This window comes from Triturus cristatus, chromosome 2_2 (genome assembly GCF_964204655.1).
Source record: "Triturus cristatus chromosome 2_2, aTriCri1.1, whole genome shotgun sequence".
In the NCBI taxonomy this organism is placed as follows: domain Eukaryota; kingdom Metazoa; phylum Chordata; class Amphibia; order Caudata; family Salamandridae; genus Triturus; species Triturus cristatus.
In genome coordinates this window covers 1,095,659,206-1,095,671,216 of record NC_140582.1, presented here as the reverse complement: position 1 = coordinate 1,095,671,216, position 12,011 = coordinate 1,095,659,206, and the positions used below count along the sequence as shown (strand labels likewise).

Genomic DNA, 12,011 nt, shown 5'->3' with positions numbered 1-12,011 from the left:
CTGCCTAGTTGCTCACTCACAAGCTCAGGAAAAAGATACATAACCTTGGGAGGGCAAGGGTCCGTTAGACTCCCTAACTTAGTTATCTTGACTGTTTGGAGAATTTGTTCCACTGATGGTGGTACAAAACGGAAGCAGGTGCTATTTTCTAATAGTTGTGGAACGTCTTTGGAAATTGAGTGTAGCTGTGTGGAGGTGACCTTATCAGATAGTTTGAAAGATTCGTAAACTGTGGTCACTTTATCTACGAAAAATTGGCCCAGTGTGTTACTAAATTCAGAGCTTATTGCTGCCTGTTGGTCGCTATCAATTTTTGACAGTTTTTTCACAGTAGCGAAGAGTTCTTTACTGGAATTCTTTGCCTCGTTAATTTTTCGGACAAAGAATTTGCTTTTTTCTTCTAATATTAGTTTTTTGTAGGAGGCCAAGGAGGTTTTATATTCGCCTTTTAGCAGAGGATCATAATTGGTCCTCCATCTTCTCTCTGCCCTTCTGCAAAATTGCTTTTGTGATTTTAGGGCGTCCGAGAACCAAGGTTGAGAGGGGGTTTTTCTCCTAGAAGTAACCTTTTTAAAGGTACTAGTTCATTAATAGCTGCCTTTAACCAGTTTGAGATTTGATGTGTGGCGATGTTACTGTCAGGTACTAATGCAGGGATGGTGAGAGTGAACTGCGCATTTAGTTTAATGGAGTCTAGTTTGGCCCAGTCGGAATAAGATACACTACTGGGAGGAATGACAGCTGTATTTCGGGTTTCTTTCGTATTGATAGTGAAAATTATGGCCTTATGGTCCGACCAGGGAACCGGTAAGATGTCTAGGAGTTTAATGTCGGGATTAGAAGTAAAAATCCCGCCACGAGTATGCCCAGCTGCGTGGGTGCTCTGATTGACGATCTGGACCATAGCTAAGTTGGCCAACGCATCGCACAGTGTAGCTTTGATTGTATCAGAGCTTTTTTCAAGATGTAGGTTGAAATCTCCCAGAACGGAAAAGTCGGGGCCTTTCATACTGGATTCCAGAAATGAACTAAGCAGTTGTATCAGTGGTGTTCTTGCCCTAGGTGGCCTATAAATCAAAAGGCCCTTAAATGTGTAGATTTTTGTAATGTTCATCTGAAAGAAGAGGTTTCGCAGTCTGGGTTGCTGCCCTGGTCTGAGCCCTTTGTCCTTAGTTAGTTTCTAGAGATAATGGCCAGACCTCCACCCCTCTTTCCCTTCCTATCGGACCTAGTGATAGAGTATCCCTCTGGGATGGCTAGTGATAAGTCTATGTCGGAGGCGTCATCAGCCCAGGTTTCAGTAATAAAGATCATGTCTAATTTTTGGGATTCTATTAGATTAGCCGTTTCTGTGTTATGCTTGACTAAGGAACGTACGTTAATTAGTCCAGCCTTAACGGTTTGACAAGTTGGTTTGATGGGACCGTTCTGGAGAGGAGTTAGCCTTCTGATGTGCGAAAATTCAAAGGTGAGTTGGCATCGTGGGCATTGCTTGGCTTCGCTCATTAAGATTAATGTGCGGCAGCAGGGTTTGGGCCTGAGCGAGAGCAACTCCCGGCTTGTGTAGCTTATGCTTTCAAGGCCTGACCAGGTTTGAGTATAGGGGGTGGCCCTGGGCCCGGTCGAGGCGCGGACGGGCGCAGACGGGCTTGCCTTTGGCGCGCTTTCGGCGCGCCGGCGGCGCCCGCTGCGCGCGTCCGCTGCCCATTCGGAAAGTCATGTGGTATAGGTAATGGGGCGATAGGGAGTTAATTCTCAGGCAACGAGAGGCATCATGGATATGCCGTCTCAGAACTGTAAAGTTTGGGCTTAATGTTAATGATGAGCTACATCATTTTCTATATGATAATTAAATATCTCTCTTGCTTAATGCTGGAAACTTCTATTTCTGTTTAGACTGTACGCTCATGAGGTTTCTATTTATTGTGTCTGAGTCATGAACATATGTGAGTGTCATATCATGCTATGTTGTTCCTAGTGAACGAAATGTGATATACACTATAAGAGAGAGATATAAAAAAATATACTCATTGATACAGCTCAGTACTAGGGGTGGGCGGAATTTGCGGAATTAACCTTCGCAAATTATCGCGAGAATGTTTAAAATTATCGCAAACAAGCAGAAATATCGCAAAGATGCGGAAGTTTTTTTCCGGCATGTTCGCGAGATTTTCTGCATGGTTGCGGGTCGCCAACTTACCCATGTGGTTGCTTGCGGGCGCGGCCACCTTGTTTTGAGTTGTTCTCGCGGTGCATGATCGCGAGAAGAAAGACGTGATCGCGCGACGCATGACGTCACTGCGGGCGCGAACTGTCGCGAGACAGCGCAAATGGCTAAAAACAATACAACATCTCATGGAGAACGCGACCGGATCAAGAAAACTTGTCGGCGAACGCAGGGATTCAGGTAAGGCGATCGCGCGCACGCGAGAATGTATCATTTTACAGCGCGAGCAAGAAACAAATTATCGCCAAGCTGCGGAAACCGGAATTTTTGACATTTTCGCGCTCTCCGCGGAACGCAAAAATGTCAAATTATCGCAATTTCCGCGAACGGAACGAAATTTTTGCCCAGGCCTACTCAGTACCATATAATGTTTCCTGTACAATGAGACATCTAATGTGACAATATAATACATCTACATACGTATTTTAACGTTCAGAGATGGGTGTCATGTCTACATATTTTTTGCTGTATAAACATCTGTTATTAAACATGCAATATTTCGCATGATTATGCGCTATTATTTCAGTTGCTCCTGATATATTAATTGTAAGACCACATTGTCTATACATAATGAGTGTTGTGTTATTCTATGAAGACCGTGCTGTGTTTAGGGAGGTATATATTATTGGAGAAAACATATTCATTTATGTATTTTTTACATTACTAAGATGGCCGCCACTTTTGTGTAACTCTGGGCGTTGTCCTGGAGTTTTTTGCCTACATTTGACTTTTGACTTGTTTCTTGAAATATATCTTTTTAAGAGCTATTATGCCGCACTGGTGAGTTAAATGACAATGAGTTAGAAATTATATCTATTACACCAAATAATACGAAATACATTGTGATAATACAATATTCTTATATACGTAATTTCGAAATTTAAATATAGCTGCCACTTTTCATTTATGGATGCTTCTTTAGGAAAGACAACTTGCCTCTAGATATGTGATATTTTGTATCTATGTATTTAAAGATGGCTGCCGTTTTATATGATCGTGGATGCGGTTTAAATAACTTGTTCCCAGACACGTGGAATCTCGCATTTATATGCGATATAAATATAGTCACTCTTTGACATATTAGCAACAAGAATATAGATTTTTCCATCTACAAAATGTTGGTTCTTTCTCTGACGACCTCGTTATATATATAATTAGATACATATTCTCAACTACAACATATTTGCTTACATATGTTTATGTCTTAAAGATTGCCGCCACGTTGGTGTAGCCTTGGCGTTGCCTTGGTGATCTTAATTCGACACATCCGATATTATATTTTTTTACTTCTGGGCGGGGAGTTTAAATAAACCCGTTTACGGATGTGCGGTTTCAATCTGAAACACAAGTAGCAGACACGTTACGGGTTACCATGCCACTGCGGGTGAGTGAATTGACAATGCGGTAGAAAATATATGTTTCACGCTAAACAATGCTTACTTAGTTTTGGGTCTTTTTAGAATTGGATCATTGGGATCAAGATTTGAAATTCTTAAATAATATAAATGATGTCAAATAGATGGAGTTATAAAGCTTATGATATAATATGCCTTAAATTCGTAGAAGCGCCTAGGTTCTTATTAATGAGTATTATAGACAATGAGTCGTGGTACGTCTAAGATGGCCGCCGTGACTGTCCAGTATTCCCATAGAATGATGTTTGCTCCGTTTGTTTGGGCTACAAATCCAACATTGATTGTACTTCACTGCGTTATACGTGTGTATTATAACTACTACTAGACTGCATGATTTGTGGATTACTATTCCATCATGTAGAGTGATTAAGCTACACTGCGATGTATTGATTGCGGTTTTAATATGTACCCGCTTATGGCTGGAATATACATTTTGCACAACCATATTCAGTTGTTTGCATTGTTCTGAGTGTCCTTGTAAAAGAGAAAAGTATGTTTACAGCAAAACTCAACCTTATATAGAAATATAGTCTTTAGTATGCATTTAGTCATGGATTACTGTGCATTATAAATCATCTTGGATACTTTGACATGCTTCTAACATAATGAGCTCTACACGCGTCATAGATTATTGTATATAAAAGTCATCTATGACTAAATATACTACTAGTTAGAAGATATCTAAGACTCTTGTAATTGTCATGTCTTTGGGAATTTTGGATAATAGCTTTGGAACAAAAAAACAACATTAGACTGGGCGATTAAATGGTGATACTAGGGGATACTATTGCCATTATGAAATATGGAAGTAGTACTCATTGAATGGGTCTCTTGGGTTATCTGCTTTTTCTTATAGAGATCGTGATTAAAAATAAGATCATGTAAAAATTACTGTGAATAAATGATTTCCTTGATCAGTGCTTGTTATAAGAATTGGATGTGATATTAAACTCAAAATGGAAATTGTTGAAGTTATCCAATAATGGACATAGACAGGAGTGAAGTTTGAGTTCTTTATGTATATATAAAAACATAATAGATCTTTTCACATTATATATATTTGTTATTTTAGAAACTGTACACCGCATAGAAGTTTTGAACGTTGGAATTCTCAAAAACCTGAACTGTAAAAATAATACATGAAACTACGTTCTGTTTTACTGTGAAGGTATGATGTTCACTATATTTTTTTGTTCTTTGCCAATAATTAGATGATGTTTTAATGCCATTTGTGATTTACAAGAAAAAGTGCTCATTAGGATATAGTCTTTTCATATTAAATTTGTTTCCAAATATGTAGATACCTAAGACATATATGTATATATATAATCACCATATTGGAATAAATAAAGAACAAACCATTTTTATGATATAGACCCTCTTGTTATAAAATATATGTGTTTTCTTAGTTTAATGTATTGTATTTGTCTTTGTATGTTGAAACACAAAATAGTTTAAAATTATTTTTTTTAAATACTTTATTTGTATTGTATTTTTAATAGCCCTGAAGAAGTCTCGTTATGAGACGAAACGCGTTGGCTATGGCTGGGATCTCTTGATCTCTGGAAAATAACGAAAAAGTTTTAAAGAAAAATAAAGAAGAACTACTTCAAGAATCACATAGTTTGGATGATTTATTTATGTGCAAAGTCATTGTGAATTTTGACATGATACATATATCCTATAGTGCTGAACCTTTGTGCATTAAATGTTAATGTAGGACCTGTTCCTAAATAAGGAGTATAGAGGGGAGTACTCCTTGGTTCTTTGCACTATTCTGTAGACTCTATACACTGGTCATTTGCTGGGTGCGGATTCTAACAGCCTCTACCCTCTTTTCTGTGTTGCTAATATTTGACCCTTGTCTTTGAACCCACAGCAAATGTGACGAGATAAAAACAAACTTTAATGGCATCTTTATTGCTCATTCACCAGCATGTTTATGTTGGGATGCTGCAGCATCCCTACTTCCAGTGCATATAGACTTAACATAATTCTCCTACTTTGATCTTCTCTCAGTAGCTGTCAGAAAACTTATGATAAGAATGCTCTCAGTTTTCATATGATCTACTGACAACCAGGACATGAATCCTCCTTCCTTTATCATTTTAAAGCGCTCGTCATATCCACGCTATCCCACTATTCAAATAATATTCATGTAATTGGCTGTACCTATCTAGGGCACATTTGGAAACAAGCATAGACAAAGCCAGTAGTTCCGGACTTGAGATGGAAAGAACCTGGAAACATTGTTTGAGCATATCTGTACTTGTATGTGTTTGCTCACTAAAGCCAGACTACTGGCTTTGACAAAGCTTTTTATGTGAAACCAGAGTAGGAAGAGCAATGAATAAAAGATAGATGGAGGAAGTAGTAGGAAATTTCATGCAGAGAAAAACAATGGTAAATAAACATACATTGAAAGTCAATAGGGCAGATACAAAGGAGAAAGAACAATGGGGATGACACACAGGGAAATATGCACCCAAGTGCAGAGTAAAACATTAAAAGATGAGGTGCAATAAAAAACAAAAATGAAATAGAATAGCCATGTGTATAAAACATGTGTTTGAGATACATCATTGAAAGTATCATGATTCAGTGTACTTTCAAGTTACAAAATAGTCCCCCATGCATTACAATACATGCATTCCATAGCAGATGTATTGATGCACCAAAGAGTCATAGCATGAGTTGAGAGTGAAATAAATCTTGGGGCAGAGTCAAATCCTACTCTTTTTGTATTTTCAAGAATTAAAAAAACAATATCTTCTAAACTAAACAAAAGTTTTACATTACATTATCTCTCCCCAACTCAAGTCTCTCCCAGCCCACAGAAAAGGCAACACCCTGATCTCATTATCTGGCCCACTGACCTTAATTTAAAAAGTCCTCTCATGATTGACAGTTAATACCAACTAGTTTCCATAATAAAGTTCATCGTCCACCTCTAACAAGTAGTCTCAGTCTCTCTCCTTGAGTTAGTGTCAGTCAGTCAGTCTTAGTCAGTCTGTCAATCACTTTGAGTCCATCATTCGGACTTTGGGCATGATTTATATGTTGGTGGAGAGGGAACTCCATTACAACAGCAAAGGAGTTATGCCGAGCCCGATGTCCATGCCGGTATGGGGGCATTATCTTTTTAATTTTCAAAAAGAAAATCCTGTTTTGGAATTTTCTTTTTGAAAATAAAAATAAAACTGTTTATTGCAAGGCTCCGTCATGTTGACGACGCCGTCCACCAAACAGTGTAAAGCATTGACAGAAACTGCTTTGATGGCAGTTCCTGTCAGTGCTTTATCAATGACTGCCAGCTTGGCGGTCATTTATAAATCTGGCGAGCGGGACCCCCGCCAGGGCGATGGAGGAATTTACACCCTCATCCTGGCGGAACAATGGGCCGACTGCCCAATTGTAAATAAGGCCCCTTGGGGCACATGCATCAAACTCCTCAGTTGCGATTACCGAATAGCAATTTTTAAGGAATCGTAATTTGGTAATTGCAAATGCCAATGCATGTAGAAATCGCAATGAAATTTGCGATTCCTTAACATAAGCTAATAGCGATTCGGAAATTGCAAATCGCTATTAGCTAACGTGACTCCATTCATTCCTATGGGCCTGCAGGCCCTTAGAAATGAATGGTAATGCATTCACAAATTGCGATTACTAAATTGGTAATCACAAATTGCGAATGCAAATCCAAGGGAGCCCGGGGTCCTAAGGCCCCTCTGAAGCACCCCCAAAAAAAGGGTAAGTGTGCACATGTGTGCGCTACATGGCACTTTGAAAAAAGCATTTTTCAAAGCATGCACAAATTTCCATCAACTTGAAGTTGATGGTAATTAGTGTTCCCTAAATGCACAGTTCGCATTTAGGAAAGGCGACATGCATCGGCAAATAGGGATTCGCAAATTGCGGTTCCCTAAATGCATTTGCAATTTAGGTAATTGCTAAAAAGTGTGATTACCTAAATTGCGAATGACAAAAGGTACATGCATCTGAAAAGGCCTTTTTCCATTTGCGAACGGGCCGATTCTGTGAATCGGCCCGTTTGCGAAAGGAAAAAGGCTTGATGCATGTGTCCCTACGTCCTTGAGTGAGTCAATCGTTCTCAGTAGAGAAATCATAGTCAGTCTGTCTCAATCAGTATGTGAATCACTTATTCTCAGTAAGTCTCAGTCAGTCTCAGTAAATTCGTCTTAATCTGTCTCTCCTAGTCAGCCCCATTTCCACTAAGCCAGCCTAAGTTAGTATGTCAGCCAGTTTTGGTTTTTTAGTCAGTCACTCAGTCGGCCTCAGTCGCTCAGTTTTAGCAAGTCTCTATCAGCCAGGCAATTTCAGTCAGTCTGCCTTAGTCAGCATTAGTCAGTCTTACTAATTAGCCTTAGTCAGTCAGTCTCAATCAGCTAGCCTATCAGCTCAGTCAGACTCAGTCTCTTAGTCAAATCAGTTACTCTAGTCAGGGTCCGTCAGACCCAGTAACCTAGCCAGTCCCTCCATGTTAGTTAGAAAGTCTCAGTCAGTCACTGAGTCAAAGTCTGTCTATTTCACTCAGTCAATCACTCAATCAGTCGTTATCAGTATGTCAATCAGTCGATGACAGTAAGTCAGCCCGTCTATATCATTAAGTCAATCAGTCGATATCAGTAAGTCAATCAGTCTCAGCGAGTGAATCTCCGGCAGCACATGTGTTGGACATGGCTCTTTTTGCAGGGTTAACCTCAAACTTTTTACCTTCTTCCTCTTATTTTTTCTGACCTGTTTGTGCTGGTTTTAGGTCTCTGGCACTTTACCACTGCGAACCAGTGCTAAAGTGCATGTGTTCTTTGTCTGAATTGTATTGATGATTGGTTTATCCATGATTGGCATATTTGACTAACTGGTAAGTCCCTAGTAAAGTGCCCCAGGTCGGCCCAGGGCCCGAAAAACAAATGCTACTAGTGGGCCTGCAGCAGTGACTGTGCCACCCACATGAGTAAACCTGCAAACATGTCTCAGGCCTGCCACTGCAGTGTTGGTGTGTTTTAAACTGCTATTTGGACCTGGCAAGTGCACCCACTTGCCAGGCCTAAACATTCCCTTTTCCTGTATGTAAGTTGTGATGATGTGGTGTGATGTTACATGGAATAGTATAGGGGAGAAAGTTCTAGGATAGAAGGAAAAGGAACTTTCAAGAGAACACAGGGCAGTTAAGGCTAGGACTGAAATAAGAATGTAGCTGAGCGTGTGAGCTCGAATAAACTCATTGACATATAGAAGCATATATGTTTCCCGAGCTCATTATAATGGCAACGAAGGGAAGATCACAAGCTGCAGACTTACTGTGAGACAGATAACGAAGGAAATCGTGTGTTAATGATCATCGAGGTCAGTGCTGCGTGAAGTTCGCTGAATCAGTTTGCCCAGTGGTCCCGCTGTTTCTGTGAAGAGAAAAGCAACTACATCTGCAGCTGAAAGAAAACGAAGCAAGCGGTGACTGGCTATCGAATGTCGCTAAGAGGGGCAACTGCAGATTGCGTGCATCTATGGAATATGATGTGAACAGCTTTGGGCGCCATATTAAAGTCAGGCATAACACATGTGGAGAATATAATGCAGGCATTTTTGGACACCATTTTTAGATCAGGCAACAGGCTGACGAGCGCTAACAAGCACATAAACAAATAATCAAAAGCTGAAAAAAAAACGAAGTGTGCAATTGATTGGCAATTTGTAGGCAAAAAAAACATATTTCAGTAAATAAATACACAGGAAAATAATAAGAAGTGTTAGACAAAGATCAGTGGCCATTTTAAAATCAGGCGTGGAATGAAGTCAATAAATGAAAAGATTAAAATAAAATTAACTCTGAGATAGGCCTAAGGTAGCCCCATGGGCAGGGTGCAGTGTATTTAAAAGGTGGGAGATATACTGTTTTTTTTTACATGTTCTAATAGTGAAATCCTGCTAGTTTCCTTTTTCACTACTACAAAGACTATCTCTCCTTTAGGTTAACTTGGGGATTGCCTTGATATATCTTTTCAGCTTCATTTCCCATTGGGAGCTGATAGAGATTTGGAGTTTGGGGTGTCTGAACTCACAATTTTAAAGTACATCTTTTGATGAAGTTGGTTTTTAAATTGCGTGTTTGAAAATGCTACTTTTAGAAAGTGGTACACAAATAGGGACCAGGCTACTCGTTAATTTAGCTGCTCTACAATTCAAGCAAACCAATTCAATTTTATCTGGTTATTTATTTAACCTTTTAATATCTCATTTTGTAAAATAATTTCCTTTGCTTTACAAATAGTCTGATATGAGACAAACACTTATTCATTCAAAAATAAATATACAATACAAATACAGACAACAACATGTATATACATTTGACGTTGCTACATGTGAAACAAAACAAATTTTGATACACCAATCTTAATTCACAAAAGGGGGCAAACCCTTAAAATTACAGTTCCTTTCATTATAGAAGGAGGATGCCCAACACTGGGAACATTAATGAAAACAGTCGGGGTTAAATTAACTTCGTGGTTCCCTCAAACTGGTTTACAAAGTCAAGCACGCAGACAGCGATTAATAGGAGAGGTGTCGCGTTGCTGGATTGATACTGCATCATGAAGTCGTTTTCTTTACAGAGGTGCGTATTCAAATTTTTGCTTTCCTTGGAGAATGTTGGGGCATTGATGAAAAAGAATGGTAGTGGGTGATAGATTGAGAAGGATAGCAGTGGGATAGAAGAGGGAAAAAGGTGTGCATTTATATAGCGCTTGTTACCCCTGATGGGGTGTTGAAGCACTTTTTTGGCGAGTAGCTCGCTACACCGGAAACCCATAAGGATTAGTGGTGAATTAGTATAGTGAAATATGAAATTTGAGAAGTGGTCATGTTAGTCTGTTGTTTTTATTGAAAAGGATAGTGGAGTGATAAAAGAGTGAAGGCTTTAGACTTTTTTCTTTTTTGGGGGGGAGGTCAAAGCAGTAGTAGGAGGCTTGGGATGAGTTAACGGGATGTGGAGGCGAAGAGTCAGAGAAAAGAGTTTAGAAAGGCTTGTTTTGGGGGATCTGTATAGTAAAAGAGGAGTCAGATGGTGCAAGGAGGGGTAGAGTAGGGGAGAGTCTAGAAAGGGCTATTTTAGGGATCATAGTAGTGGTATGGGGTTTGGGATGAAGGAGAGAGTGGATGTAGAGGATATAATGATAGAGGTATGGGGTGAGGGTAGTGCATTGGAAAGAGTAGTAGTAAGAGGTTTGAGATGAGTCAGAGAGTTGAGGTAGAAGATATATTGAGAGAGGCATAGGGTGAGAAATAGGGTATTGCATTGGATATGCTGAATTAGAAGAAAGTAATAAATATATAGATCCATAAGTACATGGAAAGTAGATAGATGCATAAAGGAAGTAAGTAAATGTAGATTAAAGATTGATAGAGGTATAGGGTGAGAAATAGGGTAGTACATTAAATATGTTTTTTGGGGGGAGAAAAGTACTAAATATATAGATCCAAGTAAATGGAAGGTATGTAAATGCATAAAGGAAGTAAGTATATGTAGATTAAAGATACATTCGATCAACTCTGGTTTTCAAGTGTTGTACTTAAAAATCTTTTTTTTTAACATAATTATTCTACATGTTTATACAAAGCAATACACATATATAGGTACATACCTATAGTACAAATAAATGCTTATATACAGAGGGATATGCTGTATATTTCTGTTCGCGTATGGTGCTTATGTGGGGAAGAGCCAATTCTTGAGTAGTTTTCTGAAGATAAGGTCGTTGTCGGTGGGTCTTATGTTGGGGGTAAAGAGTTCCATATTTTGGCTGCCTGAACAGAGAAGGATGTGACACCCAAGGTTTTTTTCTTGTATCTTGGGATTTTGAGGCGAGGGGCCACTCTAGAGCGGAGGTTCCTATGTTGAGTGTGTCTGGTGATTTTCTTCCTGATGGAGAGCGGTCCCATTCCATGTATCGCTTTGGGGGTGATGCAAAGCAGCTTGAACTTGGATATCTGGCAACCGGTAACCAATGCAGGGCTTTTTTCAAAGCAGGGGAGATGTGGTCTCGCGGTTTGATATACAAGAGTAGTCTGAAAGCAGCAGAGTTTTGAATCCATTGTAGTTAGGGGTGGGCGGAATTTGCGAAATCGCGTTACGCAAATCTCCGCGAAACGGTAAAAAATCTCCGCGAACACGCAGAAATTCCGCGAACACGCGGAATCGCTTGTTCGCGATCCTTTTTTCCTGTTCGCGATCGCTGTTTGCGTGCTCAGGGTGAAATATCTCGCGGACACACATTTTGAGAACGCGAACAAGCAAAAAATTTCGCGAAGTCGAGGAAAGCAGATTTTTGGGCAATTTCGCGTTCTCCGCG

The 12,011-nt window shown here is 39.5% G+C and overlaps 1 long non-coding RNA gene across 1 annotated transcript in view; it reads right to left on the bottom strand.

The window, feature by feature from the left end:
• LOC146863209 (uncharacterized) overlaps nucleotides 1–12,011 on the bottom strand; it is a 396,751-nt gene that overhangs the window by 188,095 nt on the left and 196,645 nt on the right. The window contains exon 3 of the long non-coding RNA XR_014978570.1: nucleotides 8,968–9,065. This is a non-coding gene — a long non-coding RNA (uncharacterized LOC146863209). The remainder of the gene's footprint in view (nucleotides 1–8,967; nucleotides 9,066–12,011) is intronic.